Genomic DNA, 14,357 nt, shown 5'->3' with positions numbered 1-14,357 from the left:
TTCTTGGGCATACACAATAAAATTTTGTATAGTTATTAAGTTACTGTGTGTTAAAATTGTATCTATGAAGCTTTCTTGGAAATCTTAGTAAGAGGAAAACCCTACTTGAGGTATCAATTTCCAGCAGTTGTTTGCATTCACATTTCCAAGGTAAGAGTTCCTTGACATTAGCGATTGTTATGCCCTGGAGCATGGAATGCACGAGAAGACCCTGGAGGCCACCTGGCTGACCTTGCTTCTGCCTCCCACACATGAGAAAGTGGGAGCCCAGATAACTTAAATGCCTTGCCCAAGGTTGCTGGGTTTAGCTCTGATCTTAAAATATGCATGTAGATGTTTACCTGATTAAATGTGCCCGTGAATGCGTCCAGATCATTAACTGCTGGGGATCATCTCGACAAGCCATTGAATGGTCTCATCTAGACTCTGCATCTAGCTGATGCACAACAAATGGAACGGCCCTGGTGTGCTCAAGGTCAAACATTCCACACCGCTTTTAAGAAGGAAGGGTGGTATAAAGAAAACTGGCAGGGCTATTTCTCAGCAGGAGGCTTACTGCATTCATCAGAATGCCCATTGGCATTATTATAAATACACACACACAGACACACACACACACACACACACACACACACACACACACACACACACGGCATCATGCATAGAGGAAACTGCACATGCTTCCAATCAACCTGGGACCATGGGGACTTTACCTTAAGTGCCAGATGTGGAGACTTGCTAAGCTCACACCTGCAGGCTTACACAAGTAGCCTCCATTGCTGCCGAAGTGTCAGTGCTGGTGGCAGGTAGTTCTGCAGCCCTCTACCAGGCATGAACAATCTCCATCACATCATGCTGCATCATCACACAATGAAGCAGGCAAAGCTGTGGGCAGCCTTCACTTGCGCTTTTTACCAAGAATGGATCTGTTCATCCAGGAGAGATTTCTGAGGACGCTAAGGCACATTTTTGAAAACAGAAAACAAAAAAGAAATCTAAAGGATGCTTGTGTGGAGGGAAAATGACTTTATCGAGAGCAGTTTTTGTATTTCTACCCACACCATTAAGTGAAATATTTACTAGATTTTAGGTCTAGCTGGGAAGAACTGGAGGTTTTACAAATGCTTTGGAATGATTTACGGCCCATTATGTGAGTTTTTAGATGTAATTTATTTCGTTTTGGAATTTTACACATGGATACACTGCACTGACATCACCCTCGCCCCATTCTTCCATCAAAGCGTTTGATGCTGAGGAAATGACAACATTAAAGTTAGGTAATACAAGAAATAGCCAGAGATGAAAGGCAAGCTTGGAAGCTAAGCTCAAATGTACATCATGGGAAGAGGCGGTAGGACTTGGGTGAACACTGTTTGAATGTTTTAAATTAATTCAAGAAAAAGGGCCCAAATGACGACCTATGGTGGAGCAAGTCTTTCAGAGACAGTGAAACATGAAACAACTGTATTCCATTTTTCTAGCACCATCATGGATCACCATTGGGGAGGGCTCTTTGCAAGCCAAATAAATCCATGTCCTGAGACTGCCATCATACAGTGCCACCAACCAGATGGCACTGGGTAGTCAGACCACTTATAAGGACGTCGTGTACACAGGGTTAAAGACTCACACCGATCCAGTATCACTGTAACTTAACTAAATATTTGATGACCCTGCGTTCAAATGAGGGGGTTGGAGCTTTAGCATCTCCATTTGTAGGTCACAAACCATGGCGGCAGCACAACAGGCTAAGTGACACTTAGTCTGGCATGCTCTCTCCTTTGTGCTTCACTGACAACAGCGTCAGGTGCACCAGCTCCCTGCTTTTTTCTTGGTAACAACTGAGAATCTCAACTCTACAGAGTTCTGCTAGAGAAGCTATCTAACACACACATGCAGCAGTCTGGGCCATATCTGTAGGAAATTCACCACCCACCCCCCTACCCCTGGAGCCCAGTATGTGCTATGTGGGTTTTTTTTTTTTTTTTTTTTTGGATGTTTGTCAGTACCAGTGACAAAAAGACTAGAACAGAAGAACTTCTGTAGATGCCAACACTTACAGACACACACACACACACAGAGAGACACACACACACACACACACACACACACAGACACACTCAGAGACACACGGAAGAGAGATGAGAGAGAAAGGGAGAGAGAAGGGAGAGGGGAGAGAGGAGAGGAGAGAGAAGAAGGGAGAAAGAGCTGGAGAGGAGGGGCTGAAAACACTTAAATCGGTATTGGTATCTCCAGAGTATCTGAGCATTGGGGCAATTGGTGATTCAAGGCGTACATAGTATTTCAAACATTCTTCACTTATTATTACATCTCATTCTCAAGCCATCTTGGCTATTGTAGTACAATATCCTGTAGCTTGGTAAGCTGTGAAAGAATAATAGCATGAGCTAAGAAAGTCAGTCTGAGGCATGAGCTTTGTCTTCCCTCAGCTTTTTTTGTGTCAGTGGTACCTAGGTTCCTTGGACATAGAAATCTACATGTTACTGTGAAGATGTTTCTTAGATGGGACCTAAGGGAATCGCTAAGAACCAAAGAGTAGAGTGCTAAGCCTTGGGTACCATGAATTAGGACTTGGGTCTAAAGGCCAGTTAATACAAGACCCCAGCAGGAAGTACCCACTTTAAGGAAGTGGGTCCTGAGACCCCAGCTATGGTTCACAATCATTCTGGCCAAGCTGGGGTGTGATGTCTGCACCTCCCCTCTGCAAGCGTGTACTGCAGCCATCAACTTCCTGCCAGATATACTGTGGCAAACAGTAGCACGATGGAGGTCAGAATCTCTATGTGGAAATGAACCACACAATGACACACTACCTGGTTCAAGTGACGCTGGCTGACTCTGGGCTGGTTCAGAGACTGGAAGAGAATCTTTGAGATTCCCAAAGAAAGGATGAGTGACCATTTAGGGATAAGAGTGACCAGAAGAGTCCCCAACTCAAGTAAGGAAACCAGAGCAAATGGACGAAATGCACTGATAGACCACAATGCTTGTGACCTCTCTACAATGCTTGTGACCTCTCTAGATGGGGTGTAATTTCCATCTCCCCCCCAGCCATGGGCTGGTCTGTAATTTGGCCTCTCCAACAGCACAAGGCAGAGGGAACATGGCTGTGTTGAAGTGCTTGTGGATCCTGGCAGCTCCAATCTGCCCCTTGCAGATGTAGGCTCCCTGTGATGGGATCCATCCCCACACTGTGGAGTTTGTGCACCCTGAATGTTCACAGTGGGCCTCAATCCTCAACATAACATGGCCTTTAGAGGTAGAATCTGTAAATCAATAAGGTACTCCAATCCCCTTCAAGCTTCCAAACGAATGAGACTCAGACTATGATTTACTTAGGTTTGCACAATTACTGCGGGATTACCCTTAATCTATATTTCTATTCACTAGATTGTCTACTTTCCAGTTGCCTAGCCAAGTATCTGGTGTTTGAGTCTTCCCTGCTTATTTTGCTCCAGTAGTCTGTCCTGGGGGAGCATTTCACCTGGGCACATGCTCCTGGTCTATCATGGCTGATGAATAGCTAGCAACACCAGACCAAGTCCCAAACAGAATCTGTAACAGGAGCAACATTGTAAAGGGAGCCCCCATGAGTGAGATCAGTGTCTTTATAAAGAGACGCTGAATTGTCAGGGTTTTCAATGGTCATGAATGGACATATGAATATGTGCTCATGAGATAGGAAAGGTCCTCACCAGCCTTGTATCTTTGCCCTCAACACTCATCCCCCAGAACTATGGAAAAATGGAAGCTTGCTCTTTAAACCAGCCAGTCATGTTATTACAGCTAATGACAGACACCCTAGAACATCTTAAGGTCATGTTGACCTTTGAAGTGTGACTGATTCAAAGACTATGGCATTCATTACTCTGGTAGGCTACAGACACAAGTGTCCTTGTCTGAGACAGGCACAGCAAGACCCAAGAGGATATAGAAATGTGACCACAGAATCAGATGAAGTGGTGTGAACAACAAGCCAAAGACTGCCAATGGGTACCACAGCCAGATAATGCAGAGAATGAATTCTCACTGTCAACCTTCTGGAGGGGTTAAGCCTTTTCAACAGTACAAATCAGCTCTGCAAGACAACAAATATGTACTATTTTAGGGTGCTGAGTTTGACATGGTTTCTCATAGCCACTACAGGAAAGTAACAAAAAGAACAAGATTCATGGGACAGAGTTCTGAGGGGCTGAGCTCTACGTAGTCCTGATACCACCAGACATCTGTCCTGGGGCTCTGCTGGCTGAGAACACAATGCTCAGGGAATGCTTCCTTCTTTGTTATAAGAGTACGACCATGAAGTCGTACTGCCCTTGTGCAGTCTCCCACTTTCGGTGATGAATGCCACTCTTTGTCTTTCCCAGTTGTTCTCAGCAAAACCACATACAGGGACACATGCTATTGACTGTTCATGTGCACTAAATGAGAGGAATCGAAGAAAAGACCCGGCCCATGCAAGGCCAGCCTCCATATAGACCATTGATCTATACACAGTTATAAACACAAGCCCTATGAGCCAGGAACCCATCCATAGACTAAACACAACCTTCAGCATTGCCTTCTGTCTCAGGCTATGGGTTGACTAGCCAGGCCATCAGAAAGGGACAGGATGGACATGACTAATGTACTCTGGATACCAGCAGTGGCACAGGCTCTGGACAAACATCACAGAGAGCTCAGACTCTTTATGGTCCTTCTTGAGTCAAAGTAGGAGGAGCCTAACTAGCCCATTATTCTCTCCCTAGCCTTAAAGAATTGAAGAGACACACCTAGCACATAAGGCTTCCTGACTTAAGAGTCCAGAGGACACATGAAGGAGACCAGCACATGGCTGCCTGTCCCCTCATTTCAACTCCAGGGAAGGAGGAACCCTACTACCAGCTGCCAACAGGTACCATGCCTGAAATCCAGATGTGGCACCTGCTGTTGCCCTCAGGCAATGCATTCTACTTGAGGCCCCTTCTTCACCTCTCTCTTAACACTCTAGAGGGAGGATGGTCTAACTGAGACAATTCGTCCTGCCTTGAACCTCCTCAGAGTGTTTATGTAACATCAAGCACTCTTGTCCACTTAGAATGGAGTCTTTTAACATGCAGCGCAGGCAGTCAGTGTGCAAAATGACCTAACCAGCATGTTCCAGGGACTGGTGACTGAATTTGCATGTAGATTAAGAAGCACCAGGGATAATGTGCAGTGGTGTGAGCAGAAAGACCAAACAGAGCCCCCTTTCCTTCCCCGCCTCCCCTCCCCTTCTCTCCCCTCTCTTCCATCTCTTTGACCTCCTCCTTGACTTCCCTTCCTCCCCCTCCTCCCACTTCCCCACCTCTTTCTTCCCTCCTCCTACACACCGGGTTACTTTACAGTCTCACCTGTTGGGTTGTCTTCTATATCACCAGGGACATATCAAACTACCCATCTTTTAAAACTGTTACTCCTGACCAGAGTGCAAGAGTCAAAGCAAAGGCCATGGCAAGTCCTGGAAAGCTACTACACCAACCCAGAGGGCATGATGACCCTCACGGAAGCTCAGCCTTCTCCTCCAGCCTTTCTCACACCCAATCACAAGCAGCTGCAAGGGATTTCCTGGTCATGGGAGATTATGTCTGTGTTTTTAAAACTAGATTCCCAGAAGGGAACAGAGCCATTTTTGGAAGCCTCACAGGGGACATTTGACTTAATTATACAGATGTCCTTCTTTCAAATTTATATTATAGATAACACATTAAGATTGAAGAGTCTAGACTTTAAAATAATATTACCATACTGGCAACACACCTTTAAAATTGGATTTGTTGCAATAAAGCCTGAAAAACAACATTCTTAGTTCCCATTGGGTCCGTTTTATCAACCCCAATGACTCTTCAATCCCTCCTGGATAGAGGACGGGTTCACCTTGGCCAGAGGTCAGAGGATATGATGGCTTCTTCACCACCCAGATCAGGCTAAGGAAGTGTGTCCCAGTACAAAGACTGTTTGGCAGCATTTTGGCTTTCGAGGCTGCATGACCTGCTTTGGTTCTGTTGTTTTCAGACTCAAAGTTATTCAGTTAGTGACAGATTGTATGGAATTATTTTATTTTATATCTTTTATTTTTAAAATTTTACATCTAGGGTGTTTTTTTCTACACATATGTCTATGCATAATATGCATACCTGATTCCCAGGGGTGGGCAGAAGATGTTTAACTCCTCAGAACTACATCTGTAGATGATTGTGAGCTGCCATGTAGGTGCTGGGATTTGAACCTGTGTCCTCTGGAAGAATAGGCAGTGCTCTTAACCACTTAGTCATATCTCCAGTCCTCTGCCTTGCTCAATGGGAAATAATTGAGACAAATAGAGCCATCTTGAATCACTGTCTTTAGGGAACCAGGGCCACTTCACGTTCCTTCTAAGCCAAGAAAACTCAAGAAAGCTCTGTGTTGGCCTTCTCGCTGCTCACTGAACTTCCATGCCCCCAGAGCCTTTGCTCATATGTGTTGCTATCTTTGTCACCAAGGAAACTGTTTTTTCCTTGTTTGGCTTCATAATCTTATTAATAAAAGGATTTTAAAATTGATGTATAAGGAGTTCTATTATATTTGAATTTGAAGGAAAAACATCAGGGCAGGCAAACTATAAGTGTTGGCAGCTGATAGCATGAGACAGATGGAAAAGAGGCAGTGATATGGCTTTGCCTTCCACTGGGGGTCTAAGAAAGTATGTAGGTTCAGCAATGAAACTCAGCAAGCAGGTGCATAGTGGACCAACAGCATCATGGTAGAAGTGGAGAGATGAGCTTCAGAGAGCCAGTGAGAGAGGGAGCCAGAGCATCATGGTGAACATCCCCAGGCTTTGGCCATTGTCCACAAGAAGAGAGAGAGTGATGGGGAATAGCTTTTCTAAGCTACTTGTGCCATGGTTAATAGGTGAACTGACTTATTTTCACCCTCCTCCATGTCTCCTCCTTCCTCCATGCCTCTTCCCTCCTCCATACCTCCTCCCTCCTCCACACCTCTTTCCTCCTCCATACTTCCTACCTCCTCCCTCCTCCATACCTCCTCCCTCCTCCACACCTCCTCCCTCCTACATGCCTCCTCCCTCCTACATGCCTTCTCCCTCCTCCATACCTCCTCCCTCCTTCATACTTCTTCCCTCCTCCACACTTCCTCCCTCCTCCATACTTCCTCCCTCCTCCATACCTTCTCCCTCCCCCATGCCTTCTCCCTCCCCCATGCCTTCTCCTTCCTCCATGCCTTCTCCTTCCTCCATGCCTCCTCCCTACTTCCTCCCTCCTCCATACTTCCTCCCTCCTCCCTCCTCCATACTTCCTCCCTCCTCCATACCTCCTCCCTCCTCCATGCCTTCTCTGTCCTCCGTACCTCCTCCCTCCTCCATACCTTCTCCCTCCTCCATACCTTCTCCCTCCTTTGTGCCTCCTCCCTTCTCCATACTTCCTCTCTCCTCCATGCCTCCTCCCTTTCTATGCCTCCTCCCTCCTCCATACTTCCTCCCTCCTCCATACTTCCTCCCTCCTCCATGTCTTGTCCTTCCTCTATGCCTTCTCCCTACTCCATGCCTCCTCCCTCTTCTATACTTCCTCCCTCCTCCATGCCTCCTCCCTCCTCCATACCTCCATACCTCCTCCCTTCTCCATGCCTCCTTCCTCCTCCATGCTTCCTCCCCCCCTCTCTTCTTCTCTCTCTCACTTCTTGGGAGATCTAAAATATCCAGGCAATAGTATTGATGTCTTTCTGACTTCATGTACAAAGCAGGAATATTGCAGTGTTATATTTTTGCAACTGCTCCTGTGTTGTGACTGGCTGGGTACAGACACAAGTCAGACCCATGTCTAAAAAAAGTACTTGTGAATAATGTTGTGATGATGCCTGCTGTTTACCCTCCCCCACCCCAGGCTCTCCTCCAATCGTAGCTCAACCAGAGAATGGAAGAACTGGAGAACAAAGCACTCTGTGAAGAAGGAATGTGGGGACCTAAGGATCAGAGGCGTTACAAGGAAGGGCACAGTCTCCAGTGATAACCCTTGCCCTGCCCAACAGCTGCCTTTCAGACCTTGTCTGAGAATTCACAGAGCTGGGCTCTGTGGAGGAAGTCAAGAAAGCACAAGGGTTTATTTACCAGCATGTCAAAGCCACTGGTGATGGGTTTTCCCCACCCAACTCCCAACTTCAAAACACTCATTTATCTTTACTATTTGCTTGGAAATTTGAACATTATAATGAAGAATTAATTAATACTTTTCCTGCACAAAATGCTGACATTGTAAGCACAGCCTTTCCCTGTCCAAAACAAGGGGAAATAAGTCAGGAGAAAATTAAGAGATCTTAGGCTGTAAGAAGGAGCCAAGTACATTTTTGTTTCAGTAGATCTGAACTGAATATGTATTTGTGCACACACACACACACACACACACACACAGAGAGAGAGAGAGAGAGAGAGTGAGAGAGAGAGAGAGAGAGAGAGAGAGAGAGCACTGGCAGCAGTATGGCTATACATTCTCCAGAAAATGGCGTTGAATAAATTCCACATTTCTGTATGTCTGTTCAGGTTCAAAGAATTTCTATATTAAGCCGTGCAGATGAGATCAGAATGCTCATGAAATTAGCAAATGCAGTGCAGTGGATAAATTTCATCCTTGACATGGTCTCTTGGGAGACTTCTAGGCATTTCAATATGAAACAGGGAGCTAGATATTCTCCACAGTGAACCCAATTTGCCTCTGCAAACCTTCTAAGGCATATAATAATATTCATTCATGGTAGATTAATGGTCTGGTTTGTTTTATTGTGCAGAAAAAGAATGAGATAAATAATGGGCGATAATTCAAGCTGCTGAAACACAATTCAGCCGGTGTCACCGTGGACAGTGCAGTCTGTCTCTACACTTTATGCCGTGTGCATCTCCCACAGAAGGAGGCAGTGACTTTGTTTGAACTTCAGCTCTTTGGGCAACCCAGTACTAAAAGTCTTTCTGGACTACTGTTGGAGGAGAATGATTCCAAAATGAGACTTAAACCAAGGCCAGTGCCAATTAGCAGCAGTTACTGAGGCTGTGAGCTAGTCTCCGAGAACAAACAATACAAAAACAAAAACCAATCAATCAATCAAACAAATAAGGACCAGTGTCCTTATTTATGATTGGTCCAAATTTGGTTAGCTCAGGCTGCCAGGCTCCCTGCAGGTTCCCTGCCCGGGGCCCCATGTTCTAGGTTAGCTATGACATCACCTTGCCACTTAACCAAACAGAAAGAGATCTCCCTCTGGTGGTCTGTGCATTTGCTTAGATTCCAAGGGATGATGACGTGGACCAGGGGGCATATGGACTGGAGCCTGAAGACTTGCATCAATTCTTGCCTTGTCTTTCCTGTGAGGCATTGGGGCGCATTTAGGGATTCTCCCTGGGGTAGGCACGACATTACTTTCCTTAGGCACTCTATAGTTCGAAGGACAATAACAGGAAGACGCATCGAGAACACATTATAAACTCTGCCAAATTATCTCTCCTCCCTCGTCCTCTCTCTTTCCCTTCTCCTCCCTTTTTCTCTCCTTCCCCTCTGTGTGTGTGTGGGGGGGGAAGGGTGGGGTGTATTTATGTGTGTGCTTGCACACTGTATCACAGTGTTTGCACTTCAGAAATACCAGTAGAACTTCCCTCTTATACACCAGTAGCCAGAATGTAGAATTTCCATTCCTTAAAATGTGACATTGGATCTCCGAAAGACCTGTCATTCATTTCCCTCCTCATTTCAATGGACAGGGTTCTTCAGGGAGAGGTGGCCATCGTCAGTGTCATAGGCAGGTACACTTTCTGTCTGGTTTTCTGGCTGAGATTTAAAGGACAAATTTAACTATGTGATATATATATATATATATATATATATATATATATATATAGCAATAGGTAGGTCTTGTCTGGCTTTTGGCACATTGTCAGATCTTCCTGGAAGCAGTATGTCTGTTAGATGATTCTGGGGTGGTAAAGGAGGACCATTTAATTGTGGAAAATGAAATTAGGCTTTGCCTCAGAGACCAGCAAGATCCAAAGTCTGAGCCTATGGATCTTCAGACAAGCCCAGGGGATGACAGAAGCAGCCTGCATTTTCTGACTGAGAGACAAGACAGTTATGGCCAAGAGCAGAGGGGTTGTACAGGACTGGTGTCCTGGGCTCTGTCCACCGAGTTCTCTAGTGGAAGCTACAAGGAGTCATGCCTTTCATGAGCTCTGACTGATGACTCTGGAAGGGTTACCCCACTGGAACCCTCTGTGTCAGCAACATCTATGTTTTAGTTTTGACTTTTGCTGCCTCAGTCCTGTGATCCACTTAAAATGTAACTCCATAAAAATAATAATAATAAAAAAACCCTAAGGCTCCAGTGACTTCTGTTTCTGTGTAGAAGTAGAAAGCTGGGTTTATGCTCACATGGTGAGAGGCCGCTCTCAGAAAACAAAGAGCTATAAGGATTGCATGAGACAAGAATCTAGCCTGCTTCTGTCCACTGCACACAGCAGACTCTGGGGCTTTGGGGTCAGAGAGATCAAGTTCAGTTAACCAACTCTTCCCTGGAATATGGTCGCTCAGTTGTTGCCAGGTCTTTCATGTGTAATTATTTACAGGATACTCAGCTGAAGGCAAGGAGACCCAGAAAGAGATTTTCTGCAGGCAGGGAACCTGAGACAGAGCAAGTCAGTTGAGCAGCTCTCAAACTTGAGCATAAACATAACTGACCAGTCACCTAGCTGCAAACAGAGGTGGGACTGGGGAGTGGAGTCCTTTAGTCTCCTGTCCTCCCTTGCATAATGGCTATTGTCAATGTTCCCCACATTGTGATGACAAATGTTTGTTGAAAGGGAACACAGACATGTCACATCACTGTTCTCAGGTTAGCTATTACCTGGCATTGAGGAGGAAGTAGGCTACCTCACACAGTTTCTCTATACCCTCAAAGGTGTTCACACATTAAAACCCAGAAGCCTGGAGTGCTTTGCTCATGATAGTGAAGAGAGAAAGCCACAGCTAGGACTATAGGTGTTGTGTTTAAGCCATTTGGCCAGGCTTCATCCCATTATACAAGCCACAGTTCAAAGCATGCAGCTCAGTGCTTTTGTATATCTATGGTATGTGTGAGAATCACCACATTCCTATCACCTCAAAGGAAATCCCGTAACCTTTCCTGTTATCCCTTCTCCACTTCCTCTCCCCCTGTCTTGGTTATTTGTACAGTTGCTGTGACAAAACACAGGGATACAAGCAATGTAAATGAGAATGACGTAATGATACATCTTTATATGGGAAACTATTGAGGCAGCTGGTCACACTGTCCTGGGGGGCAGAGAGAGTTATCATCGCTGGTGCTCAGCTCCCTTTTATGCAGCCAGAGGCATAAGCTCTCCTGTAGATTGGGTCCTCAATGAACCTGATGAAGATAATCCCTCCCAAGCATGCCCAGAGGTTAACCTAATCTAAATAATTCCTCACGCCTTGAAGCCCGCCTCCTAAATGCTTCCCAGGCCTGTCAAGTTGAGAGTCAACACTAGTCATCACACACACCACTATCTTTGATAGTCACCAATGTCTTGTCACTGTAGTATTTTCTACTATGAACTTTCACAGGACTATGATTATGTAGCACATGCATTTTTCCAGGTGGCTGCTTTTATTGATTGTGTTGTTTACAGGGGTCATACATGTTGTAGCATGTAACTGGGCTTCATTCCTTTAGAGACCAAATAATATCTTGCTGCACAGGTGCATAACACTTCTTCATGTATTCATCAATTGACATTGACTTGAGATATATAGAGAGGTGATAGGTAGCTAGGAAGATAGATGATAGATAGATAGATAGATAGATAGATAGATAGATAGATGATAGATAGATAGATAGATAGATGTTGATCATTCTAACCAATCCTGTTATAGACATCAAGACATAGATTCCTGCCTGCATAAATACGTTTTCATGTTGGGGAAGCATGTAACAAAAACTTGAGCTTTTGGCTGCAGGGCACATGTGTGGGATAGTTTGGGGAGCTACTTGTTCATTTCCAAAGTGGCTGTACCATTTTGCCTTCTCACAGAAATGAATGGGAGCCATGGGCAGTTGTGCAGATTAAAAATTTCCCAGGTATTGTTGCGGCCCTCTCCACTCCACGCTTGGCAGCCCGAGCTGCCGCTCTGGTCTGGGAGTCAGGGTCTAGCGAGAGAGAGAGAGAGAGAGAGAGAGAGAGAGAGAGAGAGAGAGGATAAAGGGGAAGAGACACGAAGAATGGAGACAAGACAGGGTGTGTGGTCAAGTCTCAAGTCTCGTTTATTGTCTCTCTCTCTCCTTTATTGTCCTCTCTCATTGTCTCCTGTATTCTCTCCATTGAAGGGAAATCTGGGGTATTTATAGGCTTTTGCCATGTGTCTTGTAGGCGCGTGGATACCACGTGCCTTGCATGTGTGGATATGACTTAAGCCTTACAGGCATCTATAGCGTGGATAGCACATGCACCGTGCGCCTTGCAGGTTTGGATACCACGTGCACCTTACAGGTATATATGGCCTGGATAGCATGTGGATAGCACGTGGGCAGCACGTGAACCGCATGCCTTACAGGCATAGATACCACGTGTACCTTGCAGCTGGGGGCAGTAAACAGCAAAACAAAATATGTGGGATATCAGAGTGTGCTTCAGCTGTTGTAGACTGTTGAAAAACAAGTCTCATGTCAGGGTATATGGCTCGAGATGGCTGCAAAGCTGATAGCAGCTTTCTGCTAAAAGTCAGCTCCCAACAAGGTATATACTCTACCTCACTCCTTCCTGCCTATCTATCCTTTTACTAAAACAAAACCACTAGGCACACATGGACTCCTTGTCTTCTCATCACTAACCCCCTGAGCAGATCTGAGGTGTCAATCCTTCAGAGTAGAGGGGCATTGCTGAAGAGCGCACTTGCTGGTGTGAGAGGTCACAGATCATGTGACAAGGTGGACCAGGTGCTCACCATGTGTCTTTCCCAGTGCCTTCGGCTCTGATTGCTCCATGGCACTTCACAGACACCTTTTTATCTGGAGTCAGCACCGTTTCCTTCTAAGTGGCTTTTCAGAGAATGTGGCATTGTGAGGGCTGGTACAGACACAGCTTTCTCCTCAAACCACTGGGATAAAGGGCTAGAGAGATGGCTTAGTGCTCTTCCAAAGGCTCTGAACTCAGTTCCTGGCACCACATCAGTTGCCTGTAATTCCAGCTCTGGGGGATCTGATGCCTTCTTCTCCCCTCCACAGGCACCTAGATACATTTGCTCAAATGTGCACCTAATTTGTCAAATATTAACAAGGCGATCGATGCAAAATGAATGCCAGTGCATGCATCTTCCATCTCCTCACCCTACAGAGGTCGAACATCACATCAGGCGGTTCAGTCAACTAGTTCAGGCCCTCAGTAGATGGAGAAGATGCTGGGACTCATATATATGATAACTTAATTAAAGCCCTAATGATCATACTTGGCACACAGGTGTTGGCTTTGGGTGATGTTTTCCTTGGCTGAAAATGTTATATTTGAGAAGATCTAGGGCTCTGTCAGATTATTAGTTGAAATTAAGCACTAAGACTTTCTACTCCAGAAGTGTCTCTCATACTCTGTGGTACTAAGCAGACTCTCTGCTGGGTGCTTTGTGGCCTTCTTACAGTGTGCTTCCAGATCACTCTGGTAACACCTCTGTGAAATGCCAGCTCATGGCACCCTCTGATCAGTATCACAGGAATCCATATGTTTTCCCTACAGAAGGCCTGAGGGGAAACAGTTTCACTTTGGTAGCCCATATGGGCTCTTCCACAATTACCCAGAGGTGATGGATGGTTCCCTGCTATGAAGACAAAGGTTGATAAGGGAGTCTTCTTTTTAACAACTCAGCTTGAAGACGAATTACATGGTAAAGAACATGGTACGGTGATGCCGCTGAGCTCTGGCTAGGAAGAGCCGTGTCCAACAGCATCAGAGCACCAGTGCATCCCACAGAGAACCTGCGCTGGAGGCACAACAAGGCAGGTAAAGAAACCGAGGGAGGCGGAGCCCTAGGAAGAGGATAGCTGTCCTACTTCTAGGGCAGAGCAAGAGGAAGGGATGACCTTATATGAACAAAGGAATGGCTACATATAAGGGGAGGGTGACCTCATGTGATGGGAACAGGGAGCTCATGTGAAAGGAGGGGTGGCATTATGAGAGCTTGAACTCACAAACATGTCAAGTAAACTTTATTCAAGTCAGATCCATGACAGCAATTCAGAATCTGAAAGCTGCTTCTGAAAGACTGGGCAACACAGGCCAAGTCCTTTCTAGCCACTATTTT

This window comes from Arvicanthis niloticus, chromosome 19 (genome assembly GCF_011762505.2).
Source record: "Arvicanthis niloticus isolate mArvNil1 chromosome 19, mArvNil1.pat.X, whole genome shotgun sequence".
Taxonomy (NCBI): domain Eukaryota; kingdom Metazoa; phylum Chordata; class Mammalia; order Rodentia; family Muridae; genus Arvicanthis; species Arvicanthis niloticus.
Note: the sequence above shows the minus strand (reverse complement) of the source record.